Below are 26,834 nucleotides of genomic sequence, written 5' to 3' on the forward strand. Positions count from 1 at the left end.
TCATCATCTGAGAGAGAAGTCTGAAAGGACAGTCCTGCCATTCTCCACACACTACTATGCACACCTGTCATCTGAGGCAGAGGTTGAAAGGAAAGACCAGTCCATTCACACACACTACTATGCACACCCATCAACTGAGCGAGAGGTGTTAAAGAAGAGGTCAGTCCCTCTACACATACTTCTTCGTACACCTGTCATCTGAGACAGAGGTCTGAAAGGGGAGGAGTGTCACTCCGTGCACAGTACTATGCAATAGGAAGAGGTGTGGCGCCACGGCCAGGGCGACTGACGCTGGAATCTGGGGACCACGGTTCGATCCCCGGCTCCGGCGGCAGATTAGCCCAGCACCATGTAACTCTGGGCAATAGCTTGCTTAATCTTCCCGACGGCCCCCAGCGCCTAGAGACCCTTACGGGTGATTGTGCGCTTTACAAATGTGGACTTTACACCTGTCATCTGAGAGAGAGGTCACAACAGAGAGGCCAGTCTCTCTATATACCCTACCACACACATCTGTCATCTGAGAGAGGTCTGAAAGGAGAGGCCAGTTCCTCTCCACACCCTACTATGCACAACCATCATCTGAGAGAGAGGTCTGACAGGAGAAGGCAGTCCCTCCCCACATGCTACTACACATGGCTGTCATCTGAGAGAGAGGTGTGAAAGGAGAGGCCTGTCCCTCCACATACCCTACTACACACACCCGTAACCTGAGACAGAAGTCTCAGTGGAGAGACCAGTCTCTCTCCACACATCCTATTGTGCACACCCATCATGTGAGTAAAAGGAGAGGCCAGTCCCTCCACACATCCTACTGCACACACCCGTCATTTCAGACAGAAGTCTCAGTGGAGAGACCAGTCTCTCTCCACACACCCTTCTGTGCACACCCATCATCTGAGAGACAGTTCTGACAGAAGAGGCCGGTCCATGAACATACTCCAATATGCACACCTGTCATCTCAGACAGAAGTTTGAGAGGAAAGGGCAGTCTATCTCCATCATTACTAGGCACACCCTTTATCTCAGAGAGAGGTCTGAGAGGAAAAGTCAGTCCCTCTCTACTCATTACTACGCACACCTGTTATCTGAGACGGAGGTCTCAGAGAAGAGTTTACTACATCCACACACCCTACTAAGCACACTCATCATCTGAGAGAGTGGTCTGAAAGGAGAAGCCAGTCCCTCCACACTCACTACTATGCACACCCATTATCTGAGAGAGGTCTCAAAGGAGGGGACAATTCTACCATACACCCTACTATATACACTGTTTATGCTAGAGAGGGGTCTCAGAGGAGAGGCCAGTCCCTGCACATGCCATATACTGCAAAGTTATCATTTGAGGGAGAGGTTTGAAAGCAGAGGGTAGTCCCTCCTCATACTCCAGTATGCACATCCATTATCCAAAAGAGGGTTCTCAGTGGAGAGGCTGGTGCTTCCCATATACTCGTTCCCTACAAATGTGTTGAAATTCTACAAGAGCCTTGCAAGAGTAGAGTGCAAGCTTCAGGAAGTGAGGCTTGCCACATGAGGCTTGTGCGATCCTGCGAGACACTCTCGAGTCTTAGATGAAAAATTGCTTAGCCTGCCACAAACTGTTTTATAATCCTGCAAGCCTCTCGCGACACCCACATGGAGAATCACTGGGCCTGCCAAGAGGTGCTTAAGAAGCCTGTGAGAGTCTCATGGGATTGTATGGGGGAAGTAAAAACAGGAGCCAAGGCTAAACCAATAGTTACCATCCTTATTACATGGTTGAAGAAATGCAGTGATATGATTGGGTGGAGAACCAGCAATAGCTCAGATGGTCCTTTGGTGCTTTGAAAGAGAAGGAAGTCTCCTTGAGTTGCGATCAGCAGATGTGACTTAATTTTTAGGTGAAAGAGTTTGGTATCTTCATCTGCAATTAAGAAAGAACTCCAAATTCAGGTATTTAATAATATATTTTATAGACTTTGTTGTGAACAGTCTGTGAGTGTACTAAAGTTGGTAAATTATTTATACACCATGTTTATAGAGTGAAAAGTTGTTTGGGAATGTCTAGGTTAGTTAATATATCTGTTGAGAGGTACACATTACTAATTAGAGAGATGTGAGCAGGGCTTGGGGATTGTGTTAAAAATTAAGTGTTTCAACTGTATCTACATGTAAGCAAAGGAAGCACTGTATCTTAAAGTATAAAACAAAGAATGTAATAATATAAGCTCTACCGGTCTTATGAACCTCATTGTACATATATTTTAGCCCTGGGAAATATTTCAGTGGTGACATTGCTATTTCTATCGCGAAACACTGTGGTGTGTTATCGAAAGTGTGTCAAGATGATTGTGTTACTTTAGAAACTGTTATAGAAGCAGAGTTTATAGAATATTATAATTTAATAGCAAAAATATTAAAATAGACTACATGAGGGTGTGGGTATTTTTCAGGAGAAAGGAGTAACACGTTACTGGTGCCCTAGAGATAAATATGTGATTGTGGGTTGAAAATGTAGTAAAGATGAGACAATATAGTGATGTATCGCTGTTATATCAGTATGTAACTTTTATCTGTTTTGGTACTTTGTCTTTTTTAGAAGGGCAATTGAAACTTGTCTCTGAGGAAATAACTATCTGCATGCATAAGCAGCAAAAAAGAGCCTTGTTAAAGCAAGCAGGATTATAGTGCTGTTTAGCAATAACTACCTCTTGAAGCACAGTGTTTTAGATTGAAGGGATGTGGACGGAACTGAACAGTTGTGCAGTTCAGCAGCACAATCTACCTCTGCATGAGCTAGGCTTTGTGAACTGTAATGTATACAGATGGTGTTTTTCTGAACCTTTCTTGCCATCTACCCTGCTCATATATTCCAGGACACTGAAGACCCTTTGGCAGGCTAAGATGACTAAAAGAGAGGTGAGCATGTGCCCACAAACAAATATGGACAGCAGATCTGCAAGACACAGTTTTCAGCAGAGAGGCTACTCCATTTTATACTCTACTATGGATGGTCATCATTATGAAGAGCTGTCTGCACACAGAGAATATTCTCTACCCACAGTCTACTTTGCAGATATTTTACTCTGGGATGATGCCTCAGCTGATTGGGCAGTGTGTTTCTTTGCCATAGTCTCTATAATTGATTTAGAAGACAGACATCTCAGCATAGAGGTAATTTCATCCCTAAACCTTGCTTGTACATCTGCCATCTTGGGGAGAGTTGTGACCAGAGATGTAAGACCCTTTTCACACCCTAATTTGCAGACCCATCTTCCAGGACACAGGTCACATGAGAGGGGCCAATCTCTTTTCACAATCTACTACACGACTTATCATGCAAGAGAAAAACTGTGCAGTTCCTCTCAACAGCCCAGTATGTATAACTAACAGCAGGAGAAGAGGTATGAGCAGTGAGATACATTTTTCTTACATCCTACTACAGACATCTCTCATCCTGTAAGATGTGCTAGTGGACAGGTCACTCTATTCCCAGACACCACTGCGCATTCCAGTTGGTCTAGGTAAAGGTGTCAGCACCGTACTGCACATCCATGCTGTCTTTGAGATGGGTGTTAGTGGAGAGGAGAATATTTCCCTACACACCTCTGTATATGTCTGTCATCCTGTGGAGAACTATGACTGGGTAGGGATTTCCATTCCCAAACCATATTATATCTGGTTATTTTCCTGGGGATAGGTCTCAGTGGAGTGACCAGTACTTGTTATACTTACTATCGAATAATAACAACTTATATGTGAGGTGTGTACCTTTGCCACCCTACTATGCATACTGCTGAGCCTGGGGAAATGTGTGATTGGAAAGGCAGTATTTTTTTACACCCTACTGTACACACTGGTTACCTTCATGCAAGTTCTCACTGGAGAGGACAATCTCTCCCCATAGTCTATTTTACACAGTTGTTAGGCTGTGGAAGGGTATCAGTGAGATACAAGTGCCCCCTTACACCCTACTGTGCACTGTTGGTATACTGTGAAAAAGTTTAAATTGAGAGTTTACTATCTCCCCAATGCCCTACTAATGAGGACTAAAGCGCATGTACTGTAATAAAGGAAAGTGCAAATTCTTCCTCTAAAAAAAAAGTTTATGATCTTGCGAGACTCTTGCAGAAACGAAAAAAAAGTAGTGATTGAACTTTTCTAATATTAATAAATGGACTTATAGAAAAAAAAATTAGTATCAATGCGTGCTATGTACCACTGTTTGCCTTGTTCATATAAAAGAGGTGTTTTTTTCATAAATGTAAGTGATTCATTGTTCTCCATAATCATATAATGGATTGCATTTCATTACACTAAACACACTGTTACTATTCTGGTGTATATAAATTATACACCATATATCAGCTGCATCTAAAACATTCACAGACCCCGAATGTAACAGAGTGTCATGGGGTGGAACAAGCTTTGTCTATTCCACTTGTAAACTTTTGAATAAAATTCAATGGCAGCTTAAAAACCAGCACATTCTGATTCCCTTTCGGAAACAACTCAAACCCTGGCTTTTTTCACCTCCATATTAATTCTTCTGTTATCTTAATTCTTGAAGCATCTAGTGCCAAGATGCCTTCGGATATATATGCGCTTAATGAATAATATCAATATATCAACATACATACTACATCCGGATATATTCAGTGTAAAGGCAAAGCCTGTTACAAAAAGTATGATTTTGCGAGAGGCTGTAGAGAGCAAACCTGGAATCACTGCCCCCTCGAATTGTACGCAAATGATTGCCTACCTGGTTCTTGCAAGCTCTCGCAAAATATTGTGAGAGGGTTGTGAGAGTCGCCAGTTATGGTGTACCTTTCTGCTTCTAGCAAGACTTTTTAATAAAGGGGAAAAAGGGAAACAGTACAAAAAACATAGATCATAAAAGTAGAGGGTAGCTTTGCAAAGGGCCGTATTTGATTACAGTTTTGAACAACAATAAAAAAAATTGTGTTTTTAAACATTTGTACCATTTTCTGTATTTTTACAAGACTGATTTGCATATGGCTGGGTCCAAACTGGAATTGCCTGATGAGCAAAAAATGATGGATTTAACCCAGACCTCTGACTGGGGATGCACGTTTGATTTGTTCAACATCCGTTCTTCTTCTGTTATTTTTGCATTTGTCACCTTAAGTGGGAAGGGTATGCCCAGACATGGGTCCCGTGCTCTCTATGCCACTCCTAGCCTAGCTAATATGGGGTGATACTCCAAAACCGGTCCCAGGATGCTTTTTTTGGACCATGGAGGACCTGGCCTGGCAGTTTGGGCTAGACTGTTCCCATGGGGAGCAGGGTCAAGACTGATTTGCATATGGCTAGGTCCAAACTGGAAGGGCATGGTGAGCAAAAAAAAAGATGGATTTAGCTCAAATCTGTGACTGGGGGTTAATGTTTGATTTGTTCAGCATGCCGTCCATCATCTGTTCTTTTTTACTTTTAGTAAGCTGGCATTTTCTGCCTTAGCCTGCCCCTGGGTCACATGTAAGCATGGGCGGATTTTGCGAATTGGCAATCAGCGAACTTGCGTATTTACGGATTCGCAATCCACAAAATCCGCGAACTCTCGCGAATTTGCGGATTTTTATTTTGTGTTCGCAAGGGTTTCTGCCAGTTCGCGAGGGTTGTGTACCAGTTCGCAATTGCGAACTTACTTGTCGGCTCGCAACGGCCGTGACTATGTTGTTTCTACGTCTGGTTCATCATCACACGTTCACAGCACCCTCTGTTTCACCACTGCCACCCTCTGGTACACCCATGCCACCCTCTGGTACATCACTGCCACCCTCTGGTTGGTTTATCACTGTAGATTATGGGGGTGAAAAAAAGCAAGCACACCTGCTCTGCTTCAACTGACATGAATTAATTTGGGGTTGATTAATGTGTCACTGAATTTAAACTTCCAGTCTGGCTGGCACCTGCTTCCTTATCTGTAATTTGCTTTCTGTTGCAGTGCAATTTTTTTTCACAGTACCTTTGTGGCCTACTTGTAGCTATTCTCTGAGCCTGCAGTGAGGGTCAGAGCAGGGTCATAGAATAGTTGCAAGTAGGCAACTGAACTCTGAAGGGGCCCCTCAGGAAGCAATACAGGGAATGGTTACTAATGATAAGATTGAACTTTTGCACCTGCTGAGTGCTTTCAGTTTTGTCTGTAATTGCTTTCTGTTGCAGTGTAATTTTTTTAACAGGACCTTTGTTGTATACTTGTAGCTATTCTCTGAGCCTGCTGTGAGGGTCAGAGCAGGGTCATAGAATAGTTGCAAGTAGGCAAATGAACTCTGAAGGGGCCCCTCAGGAAGCACTACAGGGAATGGTTACTAATGATAAGATTGAACTTTTGCACCTGCTGAGTGCTTTCAGTTTTTCAAAAATCCAAATATCCAGCAGCATCCACAAAAAGTAATCCTTTCAGGTCAAGATCCAAATCAAAGTGACCAGCACATGAAGAAAGCATTGGGAGGAGCCTGCTGGACAGGAACAGGAAGTTGGAGACTGTGGGGCACTTCCTTCCTCCCACCCCACCCCCCCAAAATGGACTCCTTGCAAAGAAAAAGTGCAGGCAAATGTCAACCTGAGGAGTTATTCTGATAAAAATCATAATTTTCAAGGTTTATTCTGCCTGCTGGTGGATTTCTTGTGCGAAATAGCAAATTTTGCAATCTCGCAATTGCAAGATTGTCGCTGCCCGCCGCATCTACGTGTTCGCAAGTGTTTACTCCCGCGAAATTGTATAGTATTCTAGTTGACAAGTGCGACCAAGCAAAAAATCCGCTTCGCACGGATTTTACGAATTTTCGGCAAGTTCGCGAGAGTTCGCGGATTGCGAATTTGCTGAAAATCCGCAAAATCCGCGAGCGGAATGGATTTTACGCTCATGCTTAGTCACATGACTGGGTGTAGATGACATTTGGGCTTTGTGTATTCCTCCTAGACAGTCCAACACAGTAGAGAGCTTAGGTGTGCCTTGATGGCCCATCACAGGCCGGATGGGAGGGCGGAGCTGGGCACAGACCTACTTACACTTGAATAGGCTGCGTCCTGCCTTCAGACAAAGGGCTGCATTTCTCCTGTAGGTTGTCTGGAGCTAGGGCAGGAGAGCCTGTGCACCTCAAGGGGAAACCTCAAGAAGCTTCTCCCACTTCAAAAGAATGCCCAGGTATAAACATTTGACATGGACACCAAGTCTTCAGTACACTTCTGGACCTGTGAATACTTTGCCATGAGGAAGGAATGCTATGCTGTCTGAAAGGACTGCCACTCTTCTGGACTGCTGCTTTGAATGACTGCTACCCTGCTGTGCTGACCTTCTGGCCCCTTGCCTGGGTGAGAAGGACTGGACCTGCATCTGTTGAACACAGGGCCCCAGAGTGACTCCAAGGGCCAGTTGACTGGCCTCCTGATTCGAGCTCAAGAGACAGAAGGCTCCAACAACCTTGAAACCTGTACCTGGATTCTACCATCTGCGAGTCATACCCTGCCAAGTGGTGCTACCCTAGTCCTGGACTCTTGGAAGTGGGCCTAAAAGTGCTCTTCTAGCCCATTTGTGGGCCCAGAAGAACTGAAGCATCACCTTTGCTGTTTGGCACAATCATGGGCAGAATCAACACATTGCAGCTGCTACAAGAGTTCTCTCAGTGCAAGGACTCCCCATCGACCTTACAGCCCGTATCAGAACGGCCACTTGTGCAAAATTTTCCCGACACAGGCATTGCATTGCAAATCTCTTGTCAATGGTGGTTCTCTTATTGCAGCCTCAGAGTTCCTCTGAACTGTTGCATCGCTTCGACTGGGTGACACATCCTTGACGCCGGATTTCGCAATGCTCCTCAAACGGAATTTAAGGCAGTCTTGTTCAGTAGGCTTAGCTGGGTCCCTGTAGCCGGCCCGTGCTCTATCACGGTCGGCCTGAACAAGTCCCCTTTTCCTGGTCTGGTGAGACCAGTTATCCACAGTTGGCGCTGAGTGCTTTTTAGAGCTATCTTCACTGACATATTTAAACCTGCATTGCTTCGGTTCTACTAATTGGAATTTTGTCACTTTGTTCTTGTTTTATGTATTAAAATTAATTCTATATTTCTAATCAAGTGTGGAATCCTTTTTCTGGCGTCGTTGCATTTTATTACGGTTGGAAGTGTTTCACAGTTATGTTACACATTCCCTCTGAGTTAATCCTGACTGCTTTGGGCCAAGCTACCCAAGGGTTGAGCACAGGTTAATTTAGGGTTGTTCGTGACGTCACCCTGACAAGGAGTGTGGTCCTGCTTGAGTAGGGTTACCCCCTCAATCAGTAACACAATTTCTCACTTCAACATAAATGTGCATGGGTAAAAGGATTTATAGACGATAAGGTTACCTTTTCTAATTATCTGGAACAGCCTCACACAACAGATAATCAAGCTATTTGTGCATGTAAGCATACATGCATAACACTCTGAGGATCAGGACTAGTGCCTGTGGGGATAGTAACCAAAAAGCACACTTTCTGTGGCACAGTAATTGTTTGACAGTTAATCGTTACCACTGTAATTGTTGAACAGGCTTGTTGACCATAGAGCCAATGATAGCCTATAATATTAGAGGTAATGTTGGCCCTTTCCACTTCTGAATAGAGGGCACAAGTACCCTCTTGTGACAAGTCATCTTATTTTAAACCTTTCAGAGGAAGTAGTGCAAGATTTTATAGTTTAGCGTAACTTTATATTTAAAACTGTGAAAAAATAAATATCAGGATATTTACCTTATTAGCAATTATTTCTCCCTGTACTATTATATTTCGCCGACATTACTGGACACTATTATTCATAATACGGTAAATGACAAACATTACAAATATGATGGCTGGGCAAAATCAGTGGTGTAAATAGAAATATTATGCCATATTTGGCAATCGATAATTAAGCTTTGCATACCCATAATTGCACAAACTCAAAAGGGATTTAACTCTTCCTTTGAATGCAAAAGCCTCCCTGATTTCAAATTATCATTGTATTGAGATGTGCAGGAATGTGAAGTCAATGATGCCCTACATCACATGAGTAAAATTATTTCAACATATCCCAGCTCATATTATTCTCAAATGGCTTCCCATCAAAACAGGAGGCATATTCAAAACTTCAATCATCACACACAAAGCCGGGCATCTTGGTTCATCAATATTTTTATCACAGACATTCACGTCCTCAAGGGAGAGTCCTTTACTTCAAAGTGTTGAATCTGTGCTCCTAAAACCACCTAGATTCAATAAACAAAGAATCGTCTCATGTGTGTTTTCAGGAAGCACCCCAAAAATCTGGGCCTCGCTTCCTCTGTCAATATGCACACTTCTTTGAAGATATTCAAAAAGATCTGCAACAACTAATAATCCAATCTTAAGTCAAAGGCTAACCCTTTAATCAAACAAAGTACATTTTTGTCCTTGACAAACAAGGAGTCCATAAAACTGTCATCATCTCTTGTATGCTTGTATCCTTGCTTTTCCCCTCCTTTAAACTTTCAATCAACTAAGGTCCAATGCAGATATCACGTGTTAGGTATCCTAAAGATGATGTTATTTTACACCCATACTAACTATCAAGCAAGGTTATTCTGCTGCATTTCAAAGTTTAATATGTTTATCTTTAGTGAAGCTCTCTGAACTCCTTGCTTATGATACTTTATAAAACTGTACAACCAGCGAAATTAATAAAAATATAACCTTGATTGCAACCCAACTTGCAGTCACCCTAGAGTGCATAGGATGCTTGACAAGGTATCTTCATGATAGATAAAACAGAATGTGAGATGTCATTTTTGGACACCCTCTAGATAACGGCAGCTGCATGATGATGGTTAGACGCCTTTAGGGGCATATTACCAAGCAATAGCGATAATTATTGCTATTGCTTGGTTAGAGACAAAAATTTACCGCTGAGCTGCGGCAATTTTTATCGCAAATAAACCTTGGTATTACCAAGGTTTATCGCAAATGCGATAAAAATCGGCCGCAATGCATGAATATCGCTGAAAAGTCCGCGATATTCATGCATTACCGAGCTAATGCTCTTAGCCATGTTATCCACCTCCCATTGGATAACATGGCTAAGAACTGCTCAGGGCAGGTGTTAGATTTTGGAGATATTCGCGCTTAGCGCAAATATCTCCATAAGTTGTTAATAGGAGATAGCGATGTTAGCGACTGTTTCCAGTCGCTAACATCTTGGCACGCCCACTTTGCATGTCATTAGTGATAAATATCACTGACATGCAAAGTGGGGCCCAAGATGGTCGCTATCTCCTACTAGCTGTCGCTAACTGGTGTTAGCGACAGCTAGGTAATAGGGAGATAATTTTATCTCCGCTTTCTTGGCTTTTAAAGCCAAAGAAGCGGAGATAAACCCCCTTGATAATATGCCCCTTAGAGATGTAATACAAAAGACTCTGTTTAATTGGGAATTAAGTTTGCAGTCGCTCTGAATTGTCAATTCTCCCTTACCCTCCAGTACTGTCTTTGAATAGTTAGGGTCAGATATACAACTGTTTTTAGCAGTCGCAAAATGGAAATTGGGCCGTTAGTGACTGCAAAAATTTTTTGTAGCATGTACAAACCCTATTTTGCGAGTCAGTAACCTATTACCGACTCACAAAATAGGGTTTGACAGTCGCTATTAGGAAGAGGAGTGCCATGGGGTACCTTCCTAATAGCGAATTGCATGAGGATGCACAATTGTTTTGTGACGGTAAATGCGGTTGTAAAACAATTTCAGTTACTGCCAATTTCAAATTGGTGGTAAGCCAGTAGCAAACAGGAAGGGGTTCACAGGGAATTTTTTTAAAGAGCAAACAGTGGTCCACTGCCTGCCCTTAAAAAATGAAAAGAACAATTTTAATTTATTTCTTTTAAACGTATCCCGTTTTCCTTTAAGGAAAAGGGCTGCATTAAAAAAAAAGTCGTTTTTTCTAAAGAGCAAACACAGACATGGTGGGCTGCTGCTCATAGTAGTCTACCATCCAGTGATTGTAGTCCATTCCCAATGGGTCGCAATTTGCAACCTGCCTCAAGAATATTGATGAGGCAGGATATTTGCAACCCCAATGGTCGCTAAATGTGTCTGAGACACATTAGTGCATTCCATTTTGCGAGTCGCAGATTGTGAGTCACATAATAATAATGGTCGTACATCAGCCCCATAGACTTTTTTCTACTTGTGCCGCTCAGAGGCTCAGGGATCGGTAGTTTGGGCAGGGTACAAATTAGTCGTTGGTGACTAGGGCACCATAAAAACCTCCGAAAAGTGAAGTTCTGTGCATAAAAACTACAGGAAGAATTGTTCCCACAACTGAGATACAGCAATGAGTAAGAATTTTGTGTTTTATGATGCTGAAATTAGTAAATAAATTGAAGCAATGCGCTATTCACCAAAAAACCTAAATCACACCATATATGCTTAATTGTGGCTTAATATTTAATACTTTACCACAATTGCTGCAGTGGTTTGTAGTTTCGCTTATGTGCATAACGACTATGGCTCATCAGTGCCTGCCCTTCAATTGACGTATATTGTAGATAGAGAAAAGCATCTACCCACCGCACGTAGGAGCACCTTGTGTAATAAAGAAGGACGAGCATGTAGCCTATTTAAAGCAGTGACAGGGCTTATTGTGTTTTACTTGAGACATATCTTGAATTTTGACTCAGATTGATGTTTGGGATAGCTCCTTGTTTTTTCATATTTCTTTACTTTCTAATAGTATTACTTAAAATGTTTAACTTTACTTTTGTTACCACATGTTTAGTCTTTACTTCGTTTTTGTGCACATTGTTTTTATGTTTTTTTGCTTCCCCTTTTTCCTTTTTTGGGTAGCCTCCATTACAATTCTTCCTTTTGACATCCCATCTTTCATCTCTTTAATTTTTTTTTTACTCTTTCTCCCCTTCACTCTTTTTTGCTATTTTCCTCTCCTATTTTATTTTTTCCTCATTCCTTTCCTACACAGTTTTTCCCATCGTTCAAATTTGAATTGTGTCCACTTTAACTACTTTGATTTTTTGGGGTGGAAGCTACAGTTTTGAAAGAATAATTTGAGAAGTAAAAAATTGTAATTTACAATGTAATACACTTTTGAGCATGTCCGAATGTTCAACAGCTAACATGGATAATTGTGTCTGGTGAGGCATGGCGTTCCACGTTCTCCTTTTTTCTAGAACTAGCTTTTCTACTCAAGGAGTTGTTAGATACATCACTGATTCTGTGTGCATTTTCTTATATAATTCTATTTACATCCTGGCGAATTCTCCCACTTTGTTCAATTCTGTCTTCATCATATCTTAACAGAAATATGCTCCACGTTCATGGCTTAACTAGCATGTAAATAGAACACTGCAATGTTTATTTATGTTGATTATATTGTTTTATAGTATTAATGTAGCACTTACTCCTATATGGTTTTGCTAACATCATGGTGTACGAATATTTATAATTTAAATGCAAATTCAAATGTAAGAAATGAAGTTGTTTACAGCATATTTTTATGTCTGTGCCCATTAATAAGAATTTTCAATAAATTAAGATCTCCTAGCTACTCAAAATATGTCTTTCCACACAAGAGGCAACACTTCAGCGAGTTTAATGATTGAGCTGATTTGGTGCTTAAGGAATGAGGGCCTTATCAATTGCTAAATAATGCTTCTAATGTGAGTGCAGAGATTAGTTAGAAAAGCAAACACATAGGAAAATATACATTAACCGCAAGTCAGCCTTTTTAGTTCTTCTCTATTCGCAGTTTTTAGCAGTCTACTGTCAAAGCCTTGTGATGGACAGTACCAATACTTACAATGGGTTTTAGGTCATTCTGTTTCTTAACACTGGCTGGATTTTTTGTCAACCTCATACGCTTGCTTCTTGTTTGATGGCTTTCCTACAGCTTCTTGTGTTTATCCCTCTCTGGAGCATTTTTTTTCATACTTCTCTTGGATGGCTTTTATTCTTCCACTGCTTACATACAGGGATCTGCTTTTTTCTTTCATCACCACATGCGAGTGCATTTGATGTATTCCTCATATTCTGTATCTTCACTGAAATGTTCTGCCCCCATGCTCTCTTTGTGGATCCCTTCTCTCCAGCTTTTTGTTGTTCTCCAACACCTTTTTTTTTGCTTGACTTTCTTGCCTTTTAATTTAATTGTACTTTTTATTATAGCGCATCCATATCTCTGCTACTCTCTCTGGCCCACCCTTCTTCCCTCATCTGAGTGTTTTTAAAAAACACAACAAAGAAATGTTTTTGGAATACCCGCAGGTACAATTTGTCACACAGCGAGTGCTATGGGGTACTTTTTATGCTTTGCCTTTCCAAGATGGGCATCTGCCTTCATGGAACTGTGAATAAAAGCAAAAAAAAAATGGATGCATCATCGTGAACATGCTTGTTTATGCAGGGCTCGAGTTCGGGTACTACCCGGGTGGACGGCGTCCCCCACTTATTTTTCCGGGGGGAACAAATCCCCCCTGCCAAACAGCTGGACTTCACTCTTTGGCCTCTCTGGGACGAGGAGCTCGGCACCTTTCGTGACATCACTTCCTGTCATGACGTCACTTCCAGTGACAGCGTCCCCCCACTTCTTTTTTTACGACTTGGCCCTGTGTTTAGAAATGATTACATTAGTGCGCTTTTCAGCATCAGCAAGAAGCATAATATTAAGTTTTGCCAATGATGAACGTCATTGGCAAACAAGTACTTGCAAATTCAATAGGTCTGCATTAGCAAAGACAAATGTGAGAACTTATTTTTAAAAGTTTGTATTTCGTTTTCATATAGGTCAATTCCACAATGAATGTTACTTTAAAAAAAATTGCAAACATCTCCAAGTTTCTATTTACTAGTGCACTAGGTGGTGGACAAAAACACGTCATTACGCAGGCAGCAGAGTGCCATTTCCTACATAGACCCTGTGACTAAATACTTGAATGTCTGAATTTCAAAAATGTATTCAAACCACATAGTTTATTCATGCATACTTTATGGCCACAAAAATGAATGCATTTATGCTCGCAAAAAGGGACCTGAACGCCTTCTGTGAAACGTTTCTCAAAGCTGTTCAGCCTCCAGTCATTCAATCACACACATGACTGCAGTGAGCGCTTCCCAAATAGACCTGGTAAGAACGTACAAATGCGTTCACAACAAAACGCAGCTGCGGGCGGTGTGGTTAGCCTTTCTGACATTTTCGCAGCTGCAGCTTTGAGTGGTCTCATTGTACTAAAACAACATGTGAGTCTAATAAATGCCCTTATTTCATAACAAGCCAGCAGATGAAAGTGGTGACAAAAGAAAGAGAGCCTTCTTGTTTTGTGTAACACTAACATGTAAAATGAGATTCGAAAAAAACACTCCGGATTGTATAGTTCATATAGTCTGCAATAAATAAAAATAAAAATATATGTCTGTTTTTGTTTGTGTACATTTTCATTGCACTTATACTTTCATATTGTATCCTATAATTTATTCAAAGTCTAAATTAGTTGGTGGTATGAATATGATTTTCAAAGTCTAAATTAGTTAGGTGGTATTTATATGTCTTTTTTTCATCAATGTTATTAATTTGGTTAGGAATCGATGCTATACCTTGCACACTGTTCCACTCCCTTAATTTTTAGATTAGGTTTTTCAGTGTATGTCCATGAGGGCCACATCCATGTCAGGTACTGAGGATACCAACTCATTATCTGAATGTTTCTGTTTGGCTTCATTGTATGGAAATTAATCTTATATGGATATCAGTGCTTCATTTGTAAAAAAAAAAGAAAACGACTGCAGGTGCCTAAAATATTAAAGAAGGCCCACTTCCCCTCGCCGGCACACCCCCTTCTAGCATTGGTACAGCCCGCTGCCTACATGGTGAATGAAGAAGCTTGCTTGCAGTGTGCAAGGGGAGTGAGTGACAACATTTCCCGCAAGGGGGTTTAATATTGGGTACTCCACCATTGAACAAGTTTCCCTTGGCACTTTCCATACTTCTAGAGCTGTGTTATTCATTCTCATGCCTTCCCATAGAATAATAATTACAACTGGGACATATGTAACCATTGTTCTGTGTGCTCTTCAGAGAGGCCAAGGAAGAATGAGTGATGAGCATGTAGTAAGAATACCTGTAGTATTCACTAACCCGCACTGTCAGAAGCTCTCACTGTTTTCAGCCTCAACTTGAGAGCTCGGTCGTGCTTCATGAATACCCATTCACTGTCTTGAACTCTTCCCAACATCTAGACTTATATGTTGCATAAAAAACAAAACTGCAGAAACACCACCTCTGGGAAAAGAAAACACTCTTAAGAAATAGGGGTATGTGTTCCATGCAACATAAGGTAAAGCACATGAAATTCAACAGTGAATGCATCACTAACCTTGATTGCAATAAATGTTGTTCAAATAATGAGAAAGAAACCATTGTGTTTGTTTATAAAGTTAAGTGCTTGAAATACAGGTCCTGGTCATGACCCATTTCAAAGTCTGTTTATAAATACTGCTGGTGCTGAGCATCCACATCGCACAAAGCCCTTACTCTTAAACATGAGCTCTCTATGTCTCATAAAAGTGGAGAAGCATGGCTCAATGGTTAGAGCGGCAGACCCTGATGCAGAGGTCTGGCCCGGGACCAGGGTTCAATTCCCCCGGGACCAGGGTTCAATCTTGGACTCAATCTCCCCGGACCTGATAATTCTTGCCTTGTTGCCTAGTCTAATCATGGGTCCCTTTCTGTGACTCTGGGCAATAGCTTGCTTAATCTCCACAACGGCCCCAGCAGCGCTTGGGTGCCTGGCTTCACTTTGGGGGTGCCTAGGAGTGGACATCTCACAGGAAAGCCAGGAAAGGGTCCACAGCGGTATGAGTACAGTGCTACTAGACCTCTGGGTAGAAGTGCGCTATATAAAACACACACATTTACACACACACACACAGTGCTATAAATATTTTTGCTGAGCTGCCCTACACCAATGTGAAAGGGCAGGATGTTCATTCCTGTCCTTTCTCCCTGTGCTGATGCACAATTTGCTGCCTAGCGCCAACACATGGGTGCCTCTTTAGCAGGCACGATTGTTTTTGTGCAGGAAGGGGAACCTTCCTGCACAAAAACAATCCAGAGAGGTGTTTTCCTCTTTCTATGTCATGGAAAGATGAAATAAATATTTCTCCTCATTACTCCTGCTCTGGAGAGGCGTAATGTATTGGTGCTGCCCCAAGTTTACGTGATTTAAATCGTCAAAAACGTCAAAATCCATTGGTGCTGCATGGGAAAACCCACTGCAAAGCCCATGGAACGTCTCCTTGACGCTGAGTAAAGCAAGGCAGCAACTTGCGCTGCTTTGTCTTACTCCATATCTATAAGACCATGTAAAGCCACGCAGAGTGGCTTTGTGTTACCTCATAGATATGTTTGAGAGGCTTGCACTGCCAGAGTGTCACAAAAAGTGATGGTTTGGCAGCGTAAGCCCTGCAAATAAGCCACCTGGTACAGATCCAGCCCTCTTGGACTATAATTGTCTTCCCCTGCTCGGGGCAAAACTGCTAGATGACCAAGTGGTCCTGTTGGGTCTCATTTCAGACTGCTGACCATGAGATAGTCATACATATGCTCAGGAATTGCAAAGGCTATCATTTAAAAGTCATCAATTTATTGTCCCACTGTCTCGCTCTAGCTGTGGACATAAAGATGCCAGAATTGAGAGCTCAGGTCCTTCCTGGTTTGTGGAGTGTAGCATGATTAAGTGTCTTCTAACACTCACAAACTCAACAAACACAGACAGGAAAACCAACTCACAGGTTGGGTTTACAAATAGCTGAATCCACACATATTTCCCAACCTACACATTGTAAATTCACTGTTTTGCTAGAAGGGTAGAATTATTATTTTTGACTTATTGACTTACATCATTGAAGTTAATTGGTACCCACTGGTAAGCAGCCAATGACCACACTGTATTGGGATGTAAAATAGGAATTGTATTAAAATCTGCCAGCAATGTAGGGCATGAACCCTTCGACTTTTACAGTCGGAACTGTCGGGCTTAGAATACCTCAATCCAAAAACATAGGAATAAAAGCCACCCCAAAATTTGAAGATAAATTGATAACAGTCAATACTTCCCTGTGAGTAAATTGACAGCATTTCAATTGGGCATGATAAAAGAGGTCCAAGGGAGAGGAAAGTGGACAGGTTCTTGCACAGCCAGACTGGGAACAGCAACCAGCCCTGGCAGATTGCTGCTTGACCGGCCCTGTGAGTGGGGTGATGTTTGGAGGGGGGGTTCTAGTGAGAAGCACAGCTCCTGCTTTTGTTACAGGGGGACGATATTGCAGCACTGCTGCAAAATTAGCCCTCAGGACCAAAACCGGTCCCCACAGCTACAAAACCGACCCCCACCCCTCTGGCCCACCAGGAAAACGCCTGGTGACTGCTACGGCCAGTACGGTCCTAGGTTCTCGTACCCATGGTGAGCGAAGGGACATGTGACCAGGCACCTTTACACATCACAGTGATGTTCTTGCTCTTTCTTTTTGGAAAAATTCGACTGTTGAATTCGGGACATCCATAGTGATTCCAAGTCAGCAATCATGGTCCATGTTTTAGTTTGGGAAGAAATAACTGTTTCAGCCAGTAAGTGGATAGATACATCACTGTCAATATGTATATTCTTTTATGCATCTATACACGCCCCCTGCTGAATTCTTCCGCAACCATCTACACATTCTGTATCATTTTGACACAATGTATGCTATACCTTCATGTACAAATCAGTCCCTGGAAGCAATTGTCAATTTTACGTAATTGTTTAGAAACAGTGTAGGGTACGGATATTTAAAAAAATGCATTGAGTTTTAGGGAAGGAAACATTTTCCAGTATACTTTTCTGTCTGAGTCCATTAGAAAGACTAACGCACTAAGCTCGTATCTGCTAGTTATGTAAAATAAGTATAATGCGTTCCACAAAAGAGCTAATGCTTTATTAGGCAAACGGGTGAAGCAGAACTGCTGCATAAGGCACTATAGTCTAGTTAATGGCTACATAATGGGGATTTTATTAGTGTCCAGTGATTAGCAGTTAAAGCAAAGTACATTAACTGCATTTCGCCCATTTTTATGTTGTCGCTTCCCCTAAGATTACATTCTACAATGAATGTTGCTTCCACAAAAATGTAAATAAATAGGACCTTCTGCTTATTTATACGTTGGGTGGTTTGGCTCATTTAATGTATAGATGTCATAAATAATGTGCGGGCCGTGGAGAGTTGTCTGATGTCCGGGGACTCCAATCAAGTAGTTTCACTTCGGAATTACCTTGCAATCATTCAGACCCCAAAGTGCAGCCACTGAGCTTTCGATCACGAACTTGATTGCAGTGAACGTTCCTCAAACTGCCCGGTTAACAATGTACCAGTGCTTTCGTTGCAAAAACATAAAAGCAGTCCTATTAGCCATTCTGGCTACTTCCTGGCAGCAGCTTTCAATTATGTCACTGTACAAAAGTGACCAGGAGCCAGTAGATCAAAGTGGTCACAGCTGAAATAGAATATTTTTGTTTGTAATATGGTGGTGCAATCAGAATATAAAAAAATGCTTCATAAAAATGTTAGAAATATTTGCTATGGAAATGACAAGGTGTATCTACTTACACATATTAGTTCTTATACGTTTTCCTTTTATTTGACTCCTGTACTTGTTAATTATATCTAACAATTCCCTCAAAGAACTAATTAGTGAGGGAGAGAAGTTTGCATTTATAATGAGTGGACTATTTGTATAGTTTTCACAACCATTTTGAGAGGCACTGTGGAAATAGATAGCACAACCCTTTGGCAATATGTTTTTGTCACTGTGCTTATGGGTTGGTGTTATCTCCTAGATGTTAGGCAACATTGTATTGGATACGATCGACTATGAGACCTCCCTATTATTTACATGAATATGCATGGTTAACATTTAAAAAGTTCTCAAATTATTTTCTCCTTACTCATTATAAAGTTGAGCGCAACAGGAAGTGAGAGTCTTCCTGATGACTGGTGGAGTGCCCCGGGATTATTGCATCCTAACTGCTTCTCAATCTGTTTGTGAAACCTTTTAATACTGTTGTACATCTCCTAGAAACGGCTCGACACTGATCTAAAAAACACAACAGACTTGCAGGTCTAGTTTAAAACCACCTGAAATAGGACATAGATTTTCTCACCAATACATTATAATTTTAATTCTTGATGGAGGGGTAGAATTCTATATTTTTTCATATTTGATTGCACTATAGAAAAATTGCAAACCATGATCACATTGTGATGGAGGCATAAGACCAGAATATCAGTGGCACCCGCATCAGTCAATATTGGCTAGCAACTTACGGTAAGGACCTATAACTTTTCAAGCATATATAATAGCATCCTCAGGCCAAAACCATAGGAATTCACACCAAACTTACAGATAAGGGTATAACACCTCACCTCTGAACACTAGTGGCTACCAGAACCTTCAACTGCTAAAGACTCCTTGACAGTTGCAAATATATGGGGGTGTTCTTTCTGTTTATCTCTCATGGGATGGTGGATGTATTTTCGTCTTCTTTGTCACACTACAGCTCATAAAATACACTTGCCCGTTAAGAAAAGCATTTATGGGTACTGGAAGCAGTAATACAGAAGTACTCTTATTTGTACTCCTACTTCCCTTTAAGAATCCACTCAAAAATGTCCACCTCTTTATTAGTAAAATTGCAAAGAGGGCTGAAGCATTACTATTTGCACTAATTGTACATGAATATTCACTGAATATTTCCTTTTTATTCCCATTATAGACGTTTTGGGGCCAATTCACGAAGGTATGTAAGAGCAAATAAAATGGTACCATAAGAGTACTATTAAAATGTTTTTTTTTAATGGGGTCCAAACTGATGCCAAGGGCGAATATGACTCGTTACAACGCAAACCAATACTCCGCATGCTTTTTGTACGAAGTTTTAACTTCGCAAATACCATGGCATTGGCCATTTATGTTAGAAAACAACAGATGCGAAGAATTGCCTTTCTTATTAGTGCACCACAAAAGCTCCTTAATTAATTAATTAATTAATTAATTAATTGTATTGGTATTGCTAATATTTGAGGCATACTTGCACCAAGGTGCAGGCCATAACAATGGAGCAGTGGCAAAAGCATGAGACTGAATTGACAACCAACTTGAATGATGGCACAGAGTAAATGCAGTGAATATGAAAGGTACAGCATTCCATTGCATTGGACTTTCGAAGAGGTACAACTAATAAAACTGTATCCTTAGATGAATGGTTCACAGCATCAGTTCATCTAATACTCAAGAACATGAAGCTCAGGAAGTCGTTCCCTGTGTAATTGGTGTGACCATTAGCAACTGTTATGATCTCCTATACGATACATACAATTGTACTTTGATAGTAAATGATGGCCTTCCTTCTATGCCGATCTGTAATCGCCAAATTCTTATGCCGGCATGGGTGTGCCACAATTGTGTAACAGGCTAAAGGGGTACAAGGGAACCCAATGGGTAGCTAGGGACCTTGGGTAGTAATTTTTAAAGCAACAATGGCCCTTAAACAGAATTGTAAAAACTTACAGATAAAGTATAGTCTTCAATAAGCACTATATTCATTAGTGTCCAGCCGAACACATTTAATCAATCAAACAGAATTCACAAAATAATCATGATGTTGCAGACAAACAATACAGTGGGACACAATTCTGCATCAATTTGCACGAAAAAACAAACAATGCAGAGTGTCGCAATTCTGTATCCACTTTACACAGAAATAACATGAAAGGAAAAAGTGGGTTAAGTACAAACAAAAAGTATTTTCAGGCAACAGTTTGGCGGGAGCTTAAGGTCAATGGAAACATATAGACAAGCTATCCGCGATAGTTAAGACACTAATAGGACATAATAGTCGACTGTGTGGAACTATACAGGTGGTCGACGGCGTTTCGATCCCATAAAACGTATCAGCAATCTCGCCCACACGCCGTTGTCATATCAAAGGTAACGGCCGCTCCCATGCTTGTTTCAGTTATCTTTCACTTATCCTTCACTGGTACCGTGTCAGGAACCTTCACTGAATCCTGTGTCCCTCTGGGTGTGGTACCTTGATGTTCCACTTCACCGTAAGCCTACCCCTACAGTGTGCTTGCGCACTGTCCCCATCGAGGCTTGACATTCTTTATAGCACCTTCATCACTCCATCACGACATCGTCACTGACCTACTTATGTGCGCCGAACTTAAATTCGAGGACTTTTTCAGTTGGCTTTAGGCAAACATAGTTTCTGGTTTGCATTGTCTCGGATCACCATTAGATCACTGCCGCTCCTCCCTTGAATTATTCAAGCACTACTCGCAATCACAGGACCCTTAGCCCGCTTAGAGTGCGCCGCTCATCTTCACAATCACCAACACCCCGCCAGAGACCATCGGCCTCACAACTTGGTCATTTATGCGGTCTCCCATCAGCACACCACCTATTTCGTTTCTACCTAGTCACCTTATCGCGCTTTGTCACTTGTAGCGTTAATTGGTCTCTTCTCTAGACCTCACCTCTCGCAATGCTCCCTCGCATGGCACTGTCATGAGTACTGCATGGTCTCCATTGAACAACTATTCAACTAGCTGCACGTTCTCTTGAGCTCCATATTTATTTCTGCCTTCTATATCCCCCTTTTTCCTAAACAGGTAGTAAAACAATTCAGGCATGTGAATTGCAACAACTCCTGACACGTTTTATGGGATTGAAACGCCGTCGACCACCTGTATAGTTCCACACAGTCGACTATTATGTCCTATTAGTGTGTTAACTTTCACGGATAGCTTGTCTATATGTTTCCATTGACCTTAAGCTCCCGCCAAACTGTTGCCTGAAAATACTTTTTGTTTGTACTTAACCCACTTTTTCCTTTATGTTATTTCTGTGTAAAGTGGATACAGGATTGTGTCCCACTGTATTGTTTGTCTGCAACATCACGAATATTTTGTGAATTCTGTTTGATTGATTAAATGTGTCCGGCTGGACACTAATGAATATAGTGCTGTAAGTTTTTACAATTCTGTTTAAGGACCATTGTTGCTTTAACAATTGTGTGACAGTGCACTTGTTACCATAAACTTGAAGACCTTCACAAAATGTAATCCAACATAAAGTCAGACATTGTTCTAAACAGGCTACCATCAGGAAAGCTTGATCAAAACCTGACAACCTGAGGAAGCCTCAATTATCTAAACAAATGTTTTAACAGGGGCGGCTCCTCTGTTAAGGTAGAGGAGTGTCGCCCCACTAATTAAATTGCCCCAGAGATGAAAAGTGGTAAAATGGTAATAAAGTTAATTCATCATCATTTTATTTGTTATTTTTCAAAACCCTGTCCCTACCTGTGCATCAGGACGGGGTTGGAACTGCTACTGACTGGCAGCAGCAGCAGCGAGCAGTTATGGGCAGGGCACTTCAAGTTTAAGGTGCAATGTCTCTTTAGCCAGCTGCCCTGCGATGGCCAGCCAGACATGTGCATTTTAAACTTCTCTAATTCAGATTTCTAATACATCTGGTTTAGAGAAAGCATAAGGCTCCAGCGTCCTCGGGAGCATCGAAGGAGGCCATTCTCTCCAATTCTGGTGCTTCTCTCATGCTACATGAGAGCAGCACCAGGATTGGTTAGTGCAGTTTCCTGGGCCCCTCATTGGAGCCTGCCTGCCTGGAGAAGACCCAAGCGAGAAGGACCTCATGCCAGGAAGTTCAGTATAATTTTTTTATTTTTATTTATTTACTTTCATTTTTGCCTCGTCCATACATACCAGCCACCACTGCCATTTGAACAGCTAATTTTAAAAAGGGTGACTTCCCAGCACTCTCATGTGGGTTTATGAAGACGGTTTGAAAAAATATGTGACCACAACTGAAGTCATGAATAAGGCTGCTGACTTGCACTTTGAATCCCGACCCTCCTCTAATTGTTTTGCAAATTTAGCCCAAAGGAAATCAGCTTGAGGGTTGGTGAAACCAGTAATTGCTCTGTTTATACAGCCAAAGAATTGACAAAGGCTCGCCTTTTCCTGGCTCAACATTATTTTCCCAAAGCCAAATTGTGATTTCAAGTTAGTTCTCAGTTTACATGGGAGGAGCATCCAAACTCTCAAATTCTCAGTTCCTTATCAATAAATCCATCCACTGGATCGTGAATTTTAGGCACTGTCAATCTCTTATCCTGACCAAGTTTGTTGCTGTAAAGTGGATCTTTTTTAGTCCCAATTGTCTTGATTTTCTCCGATATCGTTCCCTAAAGCTGAAATATTGTCGAACTGCTGGTATTAAGTATAGAAGTACTTTTTTTTATTTTAAATCTTTATTTTTGGTAGTTGGTAACATACAAATATTACAAGCATTGCAGAGGATATTCCATGTAGAGATTTACAGCATTCGATGAGAGAACTATGAGATAACAACAGTCGTAACAGAAATACAATGTCGTTTCCTTAGATACTGTCGAGTCAGAGGCAAAAACTTTTCTGATGCAAATACATAGGCATATCATACACAGGTACGAGGTGCTAGCATAACATTTCTCCGTAGGTTATAGTAATGTATAGTGACTCTACATTGGGCAATATTCAGGTTTAGAACATTATACAAGCATATCACTAACAATGTTAAACACTAATACCCTATCGTCGGCACTCTGGGTACTGATTAGCGGCCCCTCCTCAGGAGTTCCAGTCTCCGTGCGCAGGAGATAGGTTTGCAGGGGCCCCCATATATCCTTGGGCCTGGATGCTAGTGGTTGAGTCTCTGCATATATTGCAGTCTGGTCCTGACAATATATCATATCTTGTAACCATTCCTTAAATTTCGGGGCCCTCCCCCTCCCCCAACGACACGCCAGTCTTCGCTTAGCCAGTAACAAAGCAATGTCTAATAATTTTCTGCATCCTTTAGGTATAAGCGCAGTATGTCCCAGTAACACAATTGTGGGTCTCTATCAAACGTTATATCTAGCATGGTCTCAAGGGCCTCATGTACCTAAGTATAGAAGTACTTTCCCTAATTCTACTAGTTCTCAGCTTAAGTGTAAACCTCTCCTTTATCCCATTGGTAAATGTCATGAACTACATAAGCACCAATGTGCATACAAAAGGGTTACCTAAAACCAACGATAATGTTCATGAAAAGTGGGTGGCTTCTTTAAATTTAAGGCTACTGAACAACGCTAGCCATATTAAGAAAGTAGGTTAGGGCAAGCATCATTGGTCATTTCTTTATTTCTGGAGACCTTGGCATTATCCCCTCTGTTCATCCAGGAATATGCTAAATTTGGACATTTGGTATACAAAACAATTGTTTGTAAGTGGGGTCACCCCACAGGGGCCCTTCTATTTAGATTTGTGTTGCGCTTAATTGTCAGTCACTAATAATGGCAAACAATTTAACTGGTCCTTTGTTTCTCTGTATCAATTTTTTATAGGCACAAGTTCTTATTATTACATTGTGCAATGGGGCACTAATGCCAAGAGTGATACTCTTAAATAATTCGAAACATCTGGTGATTTCTACACTTCATATTGGGCCTTCATGGTGCTCTAATGAACATTGGGTATTTTCTACAATGAAATTGCAAACCGAAAATGCTTCTCTTCTTTCATTTGCATATTCACCAGTTTAAATGTTTAACAAAAGCTGATCGTGTGTAACAGATGAACAACCTCAGATCTCTCCTTACATACTATCTATAAAGAGGTGAATTGCAGTCGCCTAATTCATAATGATACAGCACATTTTGAATCCTGGCATCTGGCAATGACAGGTACATAGTGGACTTATCTAAGAGTGATCTCGACCCTTGACTTACCCTTTATTTTCTGAATTTATTAAGCCTCATGAACCGATTTTGAAACTGCCAGTGCTTTAAACTTTTACTCTAACTAACAATCTATGAACATTGAAATGGGTTCACATTGATCCATCCAACACTCTTCCCTCTAGTTATGGTGCCATAAATTGTGTACTTAAATCAGCTTCTAATTTGAATATTAACCTAAGTGAATTTTAAAATTTAACTGGAAATATTGGACCATTTGTCACTAGAAGTTGCAATCTTACTGCAAAACTCTGACCTTCTATTTATCCCTGGCACACTGAGACTGTAAGTTGGCCAAGCCTAACCTTTTGAATGTATTCAAGAAAAACCCCACAAAAGAAAGAGCACTGGGAATGATCCCAGTGGATTGATATGAGTGGAGAAGCAATATCTGAAGACTCACATTCTCTTTAGAAAAATATAGCTCAAGGTAGTAAAATCTCTGAAGCCAAACCAGATGTTTCAATTTCTAAAAAGAGTGGGTAGAGTATTTTTTTGGTCTCTATTATTAATATTTCCTATTTTTCAAATAGAGAGACCAAAAGTGGTCCTTCTCAACTGCCAGAGAAATGAGAGTGTCCCCAGCAGCCATGCCCTTTACAGGTAACAGAGGTGGGGTGGTGGGGCAGTGTTGTGGGGAATTTCGAGGGACAATGCAGAGGGAAATTAAACAAATAATTAGTTTTCCCTTAGCACCGTCCCTCGAAATCCCCACAACGCGACCCCACTGCCCCACCGCTGTTACCTGCATGGACCATGGCAGGTCCCCAGTCATGAGAAAATCTATTTGGACCACTGTCTTATCGATCTTGTCATTTAGGGCCTTTTTTATATTTTTTCTCTTTATTTCAGTCTTGGGGAGCATTTCTATTGGTCACTTTTGATTGGGCACCAATGGACACCAATCTAATCAGAGTCCATAAAATATTTCTTTGATTAATCATGCTCTAATCCCTTCCCAAGCTCTATCTGTACTGCACATTAATCATGTTGCTTCCCACCTACCCAACTATGTCATTGATTCTCTATGGACCCAATATTTAAATGTTATTGTTTGTAATAGCAACTTCTTAATTTCTTGCCCCCAAAATGTGCTTGCTACTGTCTTGTTAGCGAGCTCACGATCAACAACAGAGTAGCAAAGGTTACCATTATGAATGCTCCCTGTTACCTTAGAAGGCTCACAATCAACAATAGGGTAACAAAGGTTTTTGCCAAAATCCTGATCTAAGATATGAAATTGATTACGGTGTCACATATGGATTAAATGGAACCAAAGGTACTACAAGAACTAAAGGGCGCAAACACTTTGATAAAAGCAGTGATCTGTTAACTCATTGTACAAAATCACATTAACATTGAGCTATAAATACAGAGGCAGAGTAACATTGCCAGCTATAACGATGTGTAAATGTTCAGGTCACCCGAGAGGGTAAACCTTGGCTTACTTATAGCCCTGGACAATGTTTTAATCAAACCCAACACAAACTTGTTTACATGTGGGCCTAGAACCCTCTGTCTTAATGGATAATGTCTGCTCTCAGTGTTATTTTCACACTAATTTCATTCCCCTATGCAACATTTCTATTTAGTAACCTATAGTGTGGAGTAGTGTGGCTCACTGGTTAGAGGCGGCAGGCCTGAGAGCAGAAGTCAGCCTGGGACCAGGGTTCAATTCCCGACGCGGCAGGGTTGTGGACCTTGGTCAGCGGACTCGATAATTCTCGCTTCGGTGCTTACTCTAATCAGGGGTTCCACTCGGCAACTCTGGGCATTAGCTTGCCTAATCTCCACAATGGCCCCACCAATTCCGGGGATGCCTGGCTCCACCTTGGGGACTCCCAGCAAGGGACCATCCCACAGGGAAAGCCAGGACGGGTTCCCCAGAGTTATACAGCGCCGGGACGCCCCGTTGCTGGGGCAGCTGTGCGCTTTACAAGTATACTACATTTACATTTTA

The sequence above is a fragment of the Lissotriton helveticus genome, chromosome 11 (genome assembly GCF_964261635.1).
Source record: "Lissotriton helveticus chromosome 11, aLisHel1.1, whole genome shotgun sequence".
Lineage (NCBI taxonomy): Eukaryota > Metazoa > Chordata > Amphibia > Caudata > Salamandridae > Lissotriton > Lissotriton helveticus.